The sequence below is a fragment of the Apus apus genome, chromosome 17 (assembly GCF_020740795.1).
Source record: "Apus apus isolate bApuApu2 chromosome 17, bApuApu2.pri.cur, whole genome shotgun sequence".
Classification (NCBI taxonomy): Eukaryota; Metazoa; Chordata; class Aves; order Apodiformes; family Apodidae; genus Apus; species Apus apus.
In genome coordinates, this window is record NC_067298.1 from 2,277,785 (window position 1) to 2,287,738 (window position 9,954).

The following is a 9,954-nucleotide window of genomic DNA, read 5'->3' on the forward strand; positions in this document are numbered from 1 at the left end:
TTCCCCAGCTCCCTTGCCCTTCCCTGGACACTCTCCAGCCCCTCCATGTCCTTCTTGTCCTGAGGGGCCCAGACCTGACCCCAGGATTCCAGGTGCCCCCTCCCCAGTGCCCAGCACAGGGGGGTGATCCCTGCCCTGCTCCTGCTGGCCACACCAGTGCTGGTACAAGCCAGGATGCTGGTGGCCTCCTTGGCCACCTGGGCACACCCTGGCTCATGTTCAGCTGCTGTCAACCAACCCCCCCAGGCTGCTTTGGAGGGAATGTTGACAGAGTCCAGATGAAGCCAATAACAACACCTCAATGTGCTGGGAAATTCCCATCCACAAAAGGCAAAACAGACTTTGGATTTAGCCAATACTTTAATCATCTCCTCTCTGTGCCAAGAGAAAGAAATCTTTCAGCAAAACCCACCCAAAAGCACAATGCAAACAAATCCAAACCCTGCAATTTCCTAGGAGTAGGTAGGCTATGAACACAAAACCCCCTTGTTTATTCTACATGGCAGCACAGAATTGAAACCCTGATACCTGATTAGGTAATTTTAGTCTTTGCTTCCATATCCCATGGTCCCATGAGTCACCTTGGTTTCTCTTTGCCCAGAAAAGCAAGTAGAGCTGGTAGGAACTCTCCTTGTCATGCTCAGCACACTGTGCTGGGGCAGCAGGTCCTGCCTTCCCCTCTGCTGGCCCTGAGGTCCCTGAGCCAGCAGGACAAGGTGAGTGTGGTGGATGGTCCAGGAAACCCTGCCAGCCCTGCCAGCCCATTCTTTGGAGCAGGACTCCAGGAGCAGTACAATTCCAGCCTGGCATCTTCTGGCATCTCAGAAGTGATGTGAGAAGGTCTTTTCATTCTAGGCTGAATCTGCCTTGGCTGGCTCTGCCTTAGCTGAAGTGAGAGGGTTTCCTTCCTTTCCAGCTCCCCAGGGAAAGGGAAGGATTCAGCTTGGCCTTTGAGCAGAGCTGTAAGGGACATAAAATCACAGAATCACCGACAGTTTTGGGTTGGAAGGGACCTTCAAGATCATCCAGTCCCAACCCCTGCATGGGCAGGGACACCTCCCACCAGCCTAGGCTGCTCCAAGCCCCATCCAACCTGCCCTCAAACACTGCCAGGGATGGGGCAGCCACAGCTTCCCTGGGCAACCTGGGCCAGGGTCTCACCACCCTCACAGGGAAGAGTTTCTTCCTAATATCTCATCTCTTATCTCCCCTCTTCCAGTTTAAAGTCATTATCCCTTGTCCTCTCACTCCCTGCCCTTGTCCAAAGTCCCTCCCCAGCTTTCTCATAGGTCTCCTTCAGGTACTGGCTGAGCAGTGGACACTGCCAGGCCTCCTCTGCTGAATTAAAGGAAGAAAAATCCATTGAAATGGATCAGAAAGTGTCTGGTTGGACCAATGTGCCCTGTTTCTTTGAAAGTTTCCTTGCCAGCTGAAATGCAACCTGCCACTCACCTCACTGCCAGCCTGGTGCCATTCCCTCCTTGTCATCACCCCAGTGCCATGACTGCCAGAAATCTGCAGCAAACAAGTCTGGTGCCATGGTCTGAGGCCAGAACTCTCCAAATCTTTATTTGGGGGGGTTCATCTTCTGTGTGAGGCAGTTTGCTGGCTGAGGAGGGAGAGGAAACACTGTGATGGACGGAGAGGGAAAAGAAATGGGTGACCCCTGAAGGTGGACCCAGCCCATGAACCAGCCAGAACAACGTGGTCTCCTGGCTCCTGCCCACTCTGAACCAACAGATCCTGCCAGTGGATCTGACTCCTGGAGTGCTGGACCTTCCTGGGCTGGTGTCTGGTGGATGGGAGACCCTGAGCTGGGATCAGTCCTCTGCCTGCCTGGAGGGAAGCTGAGCAGGATGAGATCAGCCCTGCATGTTCCTGATGGAGTGAAACTCCTTGCAGACAGCTCTGCTTTCCTTTCTTTAACCTTCCTAATCACCACTTATCGCCACGTTTATCTTCACACCAAGGTTTTGCCTTGGACAAACTCTTTCCTCCTCAATACACTATGATTTTAAAAAAGACCTTCTTCCTGTTCTGCTCTCCATAGCAACTGCCTCAGCTTGCCATGAATAAATTACCTCTGACTTGACATCCCTTATTAGAATATAGAAAATGCCATTTCTGAGTCATACCTAACCAGGAGAAACCTTTTCTATTCATCCCTTTGGTGCCTCCCCCACCTTTTTGCTCTTTGAGGGAAATGGCATTATTTTATTTTATTTTTCTTTTAAATCTTGAAGCCCCTGGAGCTGAAGGTTGATGGAAAACTGACACAGAGTTCCCCTTCTGGCCTTCAGAAGCTCCCAGCACAGCACAAAATGCCCTTGGTGGCAGCCAGCTCCTCTAAATCACACTGGACTCTGTACTGGAATGATTTTGAATGGCCAGTTCTCCCCCCAGTATCTTTCCTCCAGGTCCCCAAGGGAGAGGCTGGAGGGAGAAGATGAGCCTCTATCCATGGAGAGGGTGACTCTGTGCCTTGGTGGGCACAGACAGGATGGGGATGTTCCAGCCTGGGGTCTCCACTGAGTGCCCAGGGCTCTCTGGAGTTGGGGAGCAGTTCCCACGTGGAACTGGGACCATCTGGAACCCTGGGAAGGTCCCTGCATTTCTCCAGGACTCTGCCCAGCCTGGGATACCTCCCAGTTCTCCAAAGCACTTGAATTTTCTCTGGGACAGGGAGGCCACAGCCCAGGAGAGGGAGCACTTATTAAACACTTGAGCAGTCCCAGCTGCAGCCCCAGTCCTGCCCCATTTCCTTGCCATGGGGCAGCTGCAGGCAGCCTTGCTGGTGCTGGGCAAGGCTCTGGCCCTTCCCCACTGCAAACCCTTCCTCCCCTCCCATCCCAGCCTGCCCCTTTGATGGGGATGGTGCTGCTGGCGAGGCAGGATAAATGTGCTGAGGTGTAAGGGGGAGGAGGTGGGGGAGCCTGAGTCACTGCTCGGTGCCTTTCCCCCCACATCACTTTGCTCCCCTGTCACCTTCTCCCTGAGTCACCCAGCACAGCAGGGTTTGGGTTGAACTCCCAGCAAGCCCAGGCTGCCTGCTGGAGCTGCCCATCTCCTCTGACACCCTCCGTGCCTCCGGGGCAGCCTGGGCTCTGCTCTGTGGGGCAGATGCTTTCCCTGACATGTCCCTGATTTGTCCCAACACCTGGACCTGCACCCGACTCCAAAGGGCACCTCTGGGAGCAGCTCCCACCTGTGGCTGGGCAGAGGGGGAGGCTCAGGCTTGGGGGCTGATGCAAAAAGCAGCAGGAGAAGGAGCTCAGAAGTGGTTTCCAAACACCAGACTCTCCACCTCTTTGCAAACTAGGACACCCTTGAATTCACGTAGTCATTTCCAGGCACCTGAAAGGCAGCCTGGCCTCATGGGGCAGCACAGGACAGCTCTGCTCTGCCACCAGCCAGCCAGGCAGCTGCAGGAGATCCTTGCCTGCCTCTGTCTCTGCCTTTTGGGTCAGGTTGAACTCTTCTGCCATGTGGCCCCAGCTTCCAGCATTAGCCCTGGCCCCAGACCTGCCCCTGGAGCTCCTGCAGGGCAGTCACTGCCTGTTGGTTTCTCCAAGTGCCTGGGACACCTTGAAGAGAGTTGGGAGCACCAACCTGACCAGCATGGTGGTGGCATCTCAGGGAATGTCCCTGTTACATGAAGGTCTCACTGTCACTCCATCTGTGTTTCTATAGGGGCTTCTAAAGCTCCTGGAGTCATGAGATCTGTGAGGCACTTCAAAAAGAACATCCCCCTGAAGACACAAGCCCAGAGGCAAGTGCCTAGCTAGTCAGGAGGCAGCATTTTGGGCTTGATGTTTTCCCTAGTTTTTTCATTCTGTAAGACCTGACTTGCACCAGCTTAGGGCTCAGCCAGCCCCAAGCACTGGGGTTACTCCACCAGTCTTGCTGTGCCTCCTGAAATCCCCCTTCTGTGGGGGGCTTTGAGCAGAGCTGCCTGCTCTTCCTGCTGGTGTCAGTGGGAGAGGCTGGTTTTGGCTTCCCTGGCTGCTACGGGGGTGTCTGTGGGCATCAGGCTCCACTCCCAGAGCAGTAACTTGTCTATTTTCTTTCTTGCAATAAGTTACCTTGAGACCCTGGCCCAGGCTGCCCAGGGAAGCTGTGGCTGCCCCATCCCTGGCAGTGTTGAAGGGCAGGTTGGATGGGGCTTGGAGCAACCTGGGCTGGTGGGAGGTGTCTCTGCCCATGCAGAGGGTGGGACTGGGTGATCTTTAAGGTCCCTTCCAACCCAAACCATTCCATGATTCTATCATTCTGTGCTCTCTGTTCCCACTGAGCTGGGTGGCGAAAGGGAGCTAGACTGGTGAACCCAGTAATGGAACAGGTCTGTAGGCTTCACTGGAAAGGGCAATTCCACCCCTCCCTGCCATCCCTGCTGCTTCAGCTGCTTGTTCCCATGCTGGGGGGGTTCAGGCTGTTCCTGTGCAGGGCAGTGAAGCACAAGCAAGGAGATGGTGAGTCTGCTGCCAGCAGGAGAACAGCAGCCTGGATATTGGGGTGAGTGAGAGGAGAAGGGAACACTCCAATTGGAGAAGATCAATTCAACACAGGTATCCAGGGATGTTTCCATTTTTAGACTGCATCTGTTGAGCAAATCTTGGTAGCAAGTAAAAGATGCAAAAGGACAGTTGCCCTTTCATGCAGTCATCCCTGAATCCAAAAATCAGGATGATGCAGCAGCAATAAGAATAAAACTATGACTCAGTGTCCAGACATCCCCATGGCAGCAGCAATCACTGGACCATGTTAAAATGGGCTCATTCATTTGCTGTGCAGTGGGGAGGATGCAGGAGGAGGGGAGTGTTTGCTTCCAGCCTTCAGATGTTGCCTGTTCTCCTGCTTTGAGAGCTGGTCCCCGGGCTTATGCATCTGGACACAAAAGCAAAGCTGCAGCAGACACTGATTTTTCTCAGGAATAGTTTGCTGCTCCTTTTTTACAGTCTAAAGGCCTCAAAAAACGGGGGTTCTCCCATTCCCACCAGACAGTAGTGAAGGCTCCCAGGTCTGCCCTTTCCCAAGGGTTTCAGAGCAGCCAACTGCCCTTCCCCTGTTCCAGCTGAGTTGGGATCTGGATTGTGTCTGGAAAGAGCACATTTAAGGATCCCTGTCCAACTTCATGATGAATGCCTTGAATGGAGACATCTCCACAGGTCAGGCCATCCCAGGCTCCCATTGTAGCTGGTGAGAGGGGTCAGCTCTCCCAGGGCAGAATGTGTCTGGTCCCTTAAGGCTGAATGAACTTCTGGAAGCTCCTGCTTCTATCTGTGGACAAACCAGGGCACCTGCCATGACCAGCTCACATAGAAACATCCAGTTTGGCCTCCTTGAGCATCTTTGCCAGGCCCTGCAGCTCCTCACTTGACCTGGGACCTGCCTAATCACTGGGGTGAGTCTGGTCCCTCCAAGCTCCCCCTGGGACTGACCTGTGAACAAGAGGTCTGAGGATGAGGAGGGGAGCCTGCCTGGCTGGAGCTGTGGGCTGCAGGGGGGAAGGATCCCCTGCTGGTGTGGGGATGACTGACCTTCCTGGCTAACCTTGCCCAGACACCAGTGCTTGCCAGAAGCAGATGCTGGGATTCATATTTTGGCCGTGAGCTCTGCTAAGGATGCAAGGGTGGAGTTTTTGTGCTCCAGCTGGATTTCCTCAGCCCTAAGAAAATGACCAAGAGGCCTTCTGAAGCCTTGTGTGGCTGCAGTGGGGCTTCTGCTGCCACACCCTGGGTGCTGGCAACCCCGTGAGGACCAAACCTGCTGGTGAGACTCGTGCATTAGAGCCACAGCACCTTAAACAGGAGGGAAAACACCATCCAGAAATCCAAGAGAGAGCCCCAACCACCTCCCTTGAACCATTCCTGCAGCCTGACAGTCCCCAGGGGTGGGGCTGGATTTTGATGAAGGTGTTAAGCTGCCATAATCCACCCGTGCTTCCTGCAGACACAGCCTGGTCCCTGGTCCCCAGCTGCTCATTCCCAGCCCTTCACACCCCCCGTGCTGGCACAAGTGTTTGGGTAGCCCTGTCCTGGCTCAGCTCAGGGAACCACCTGCCTGGAAAACGTGGCCAACACCAGAGACCCATTCAGGAGCCCACAGGGCACTTGGGTGGATGAAAACTGATCCCAGGCTGAACCAGATCTGCCCCAAGCAGGGCTGATGCTGGGGCTGCAGTCCCCTTTGGAGGCACAGGGCAGCCCAAAGTCTTGATGTACCTCACAGCCTTGCTTCCTTCCTTTCCATCAGGTCATCAGGGCTGTGAAAAGAGGACATGAGGCTTATTTGGAGGGAATTCATCTTATTAGTGTTTATAAACTATTCAACAACTCCCCCCAGTTTGGGGAGCTCTGATGCTGGGTTGATAATCCCTCCCTTTTTTCTGGCCAGGTTTGCTCCTCTCTGCCCCATCTTCCTGCTCTCTCCAGCCTCCCCAGGAGCTCTCCCAGACCCCCCACCCTGGACAGAGCTCATCCATCTACAAGCTCCTTTATCCCACCTCTCCTGTTCTGGCTCGTTTTCTCACCTCCCCTTTCATCCTCTCTCTGCTCACATCTGGATTTTTATGAAGCTTCAAGCTAAAGGAAAAAGAATCCACCCAACTCCTCTGCATTCCCTGCATCCTCCTCTCTTTGTTCTTCCTCCTGCTGAGCAGTGAGCTGAACCTCTTCTTCATCTTCCTCCCTGCTCTTCACTCTGCCTGTGGTGCTGCAGGCAGCAGCCTCTGCTTTCCCATCCCCATCCTTCTCTGCTGCCCCTCAGCCCTGCTCATCTGCTCTCCTGCTCCCCAGCAGTGTCTGGGGCCCTGCAGCCCCCCTGCTGCTCTCCTGAGTTCCTCTGTGCTTCAAAACCCTTCCCCTGGGGCTGGGATAGAGCCCTGCTCAGGATCAACCAGCTCTCCTGCCAGCCTTGCCCTCCAGGTTCCCCAGCCAGGAAGGTCCCCATGGGCTGATCTCTGCTTTTGCCATGGACTCCATATCCCACCCCCTTGTGATGTGAATCCTCACGTGGCAGCTGCACCAACCCCTGACGTTTGCATTTGTACCTTTCTCCTGGTCAACTGTTACTTGAAGCTGAAGATGAGTGAAGAGCTGTGATCCAAGTGCAGCAGCTTTTTGTTTTCCACCAAAAAAACCCCCCCTCACCCAGACACTCCTGCTCTCTGGCTGGCACAGAGGAGGCAGGAACACCCCGTGAGCCTCCAGCTCCTCACCACACATCCAGAAAAGTGAGGAGGTGATGCCATCCCCAGGCTCTGGGAAAAACAGCAGAGGGTTTGAGCAGTGAGAAGGGTACAGGCAGCACACCCAGGGACTGTGGGCACCTGGGGGTGAGGAACCAGCCCTGGTTTCCCTGCCTGTCTTCCCCACCGTGTGGCCCTGGGTCTCGGCACCACCCAACGTCCTGCAGAGCTGCCAAGTGCCCTTCAGGAGGACTGGCTGGTCTGCAGGGACACACAGCTCCTCTTGCACTGGCTGCTCCAGGCTTGGAGGCCCCCAAAACCCTCCCTAGTTTGGTGAGACTGTGCAGAGCCCCTGGGGACAGGTCTGGAGTTCAAGCTACGGGGCTGCAGGCTGAGGTGTGTCCTGGAGGACTTTGTTCTGCCCTGAAGAGGGAGAGGGAAGGTGGGCTGATGCACTGTGAGCCATGGAGACTGGGGAAGCACAGCTGCCAGGCTGAGCCAGAAGGTGACTTTCACACCCATCTGGGGGCCCAGGGCCCATCAGGGAAGCACGTGTCTGAGATTAGATGATTGGGAGGTTTTTAACTGGTGAGAACAGGGATCTGAGCCCCACGGGTGGAGCTCAGCTGTGGGGTGGCTGAGCATGGGTATCTCCATCTTCCTCTGGTGGAGCTGAGAAGACTTTGGGCAGAGCAGGATGCTGGTGGTGGGCTCACGACACTGGGATGCCAGCCTGGGCAGCCTGAGGGCCACAGAGGGCAGTGACTCTCCCAGAAGGTCAGATGCTGGGGCAGTGTCACCAAGCAGTTGGCAGCCACCGAGCACTTCACACATCTCATTTCCTCCCTGTTTCAGCCCAGACCTGCGTGGCTGGGACCAAGGACACCATCCTGGGGTAAAGGCTGACTTGGGTTGGATAGCATCCCTGGTCTGAGGTTCACAGGCTGCTCCTCTCTTGCCTCCAGACTCACACCTGGTTAGCAGAGGACTGCTTCTCCCCAAGGGCCACAGGAAAGTATCTCAGCAGAGAAGTATGTGGGAAAAAAACCAACACCAACAATTTTTTTTATGGCAACTGTTTTGTGCTGCTGCCTCAGGAAAGGGAAGAGGAATGACAGAAAAGCTGAGAAAGCCTCAGAGACAGTGTGACATGTGCACAACCCACTAACACTCTCCTCCCATGGCCCCCGAGCCCTGGAGCCCCCAGAATGGGCATTTCTGGGGACAGGGGGAAGATACCTGAGCCTGAATCCTGGGGACAGGAGGGCGGGGAAGGAAGGCTGCTCAGGAAGGGTGCCTGGCCCTGCTGAGCATCACCTGGGCAGAGAGAGAAACTGCAGCAAGTTTGTGGCTGCCCTGGCAAAAACCCTGCCCATCACCTGGGGACACCAGGTGACTTTGTACAGCCTGGCTGGGCTCTGGGGTGTCTGTCACACTCTTCTCAGCTGGATCAGGGATTTGGGTCCCCCATCTTCTTGGCTCCTTCCCTCCTCAGCAGCTCTCCACTGGGAGGACAGACGTGTGTGTCAGATGTGAGTGCTTGAAATCCTGCCCAAAGCAAAACCTTTCCCATGATGAGGAGCCAGAAGAGGCCAAATGGCCAGTGCTGTCCTGGGAGCAGCAGGTCTGAGAGCTGGTCCTGGGGGAGACACCAAAGGCAAGGCTGGGGGAGAAACCCAGCCCGGGTGATGAGCCAGAGGCCACGTGGATGCAGGAGGGCTGAGGGAGACTGGGAGAGGGAACCAGTGCTTGGTCCATGTCCAGTGTCCCAGCTCCCCCAGCTCCCTCCTCTCCATCACAGCTGCTTTCTGCAGGAGCTGTTCTGGTCCAAGCTGGGCTGGGGGCACTGGGGTTTGGGGTGTCTGTGACTCCCACCCCCTGAAAAGCAAGGGCTGAGGTGGCATCCTGGCTGCTGCCTGTGCTGGGGAAGAGCAGCAGGGCAAGTTGCACCAGGGGTAGGTGAGGGTAACCAGGGGGTTCACCCCCTTCACCCCCCAGGGCTGCTGTCCCCCTGCCACTGGGTGGGCAGCAGCCAGGGATCTGCCTGTGCTGGGGTCTCTCTGGGCTGGCATCTGAAGGCTGCAGGGAGTGTGGGGCCATACATGGCCCTGGGTCACTATGCAGGTGCTTTTCTGTAGGACCAGCTGCCCCCTGTGTCACCTGCCCCTGCGAGGGGCTCTGGGGAAGCCCTCCCAGCACCCCTGGAGGTCTGAGTGCTGCTCAGGGCAGCCGGGGGTGCGAGGAGGTGCCACCCCCAGCTCCCACAGAGTTCAGCGTGTCCCCTGAATCACAGCAAGACAATTCAAACTATGCTGAGGGCACAAGAGTTCAGAACAAGCCCAAGTCCCCAGCTGGCCATAAAAGTCTGGCTGAGATGAAGTAAGGCAAAACCAAAACATTCAGGCAAGCAGCAGATCCCAAGGAGCACAGCAGCTCCTGGAGCCCATGTCAGCTCAGCCCTGCCTCCCCCCTGAGCTGCAGCCTGGGGGGGATCTCTGTAGGGTCCTGCATGGGAACTTCAGCTCTAGGGGTGGTACAGGTAGCTGAGATCCCTCCTCACCCCACAGGACCAAGGTCAAGGCTGGAAAGAGCCAAGGAAGGGGAAGGCTGAGGTCCAGAAGAGGCAGAGGCTAAGGTGCTGCCTGTGTCTTCCTCTCCAGCCTTTACCAAGACCAGGACACATGGAGAGCCCTGAGCTGGTGCTGCCTGTATATCCCTTTGGCTTTCAGTCCACAGGGCTGCTGGGCTACAGGGGATCCATTCCCAGG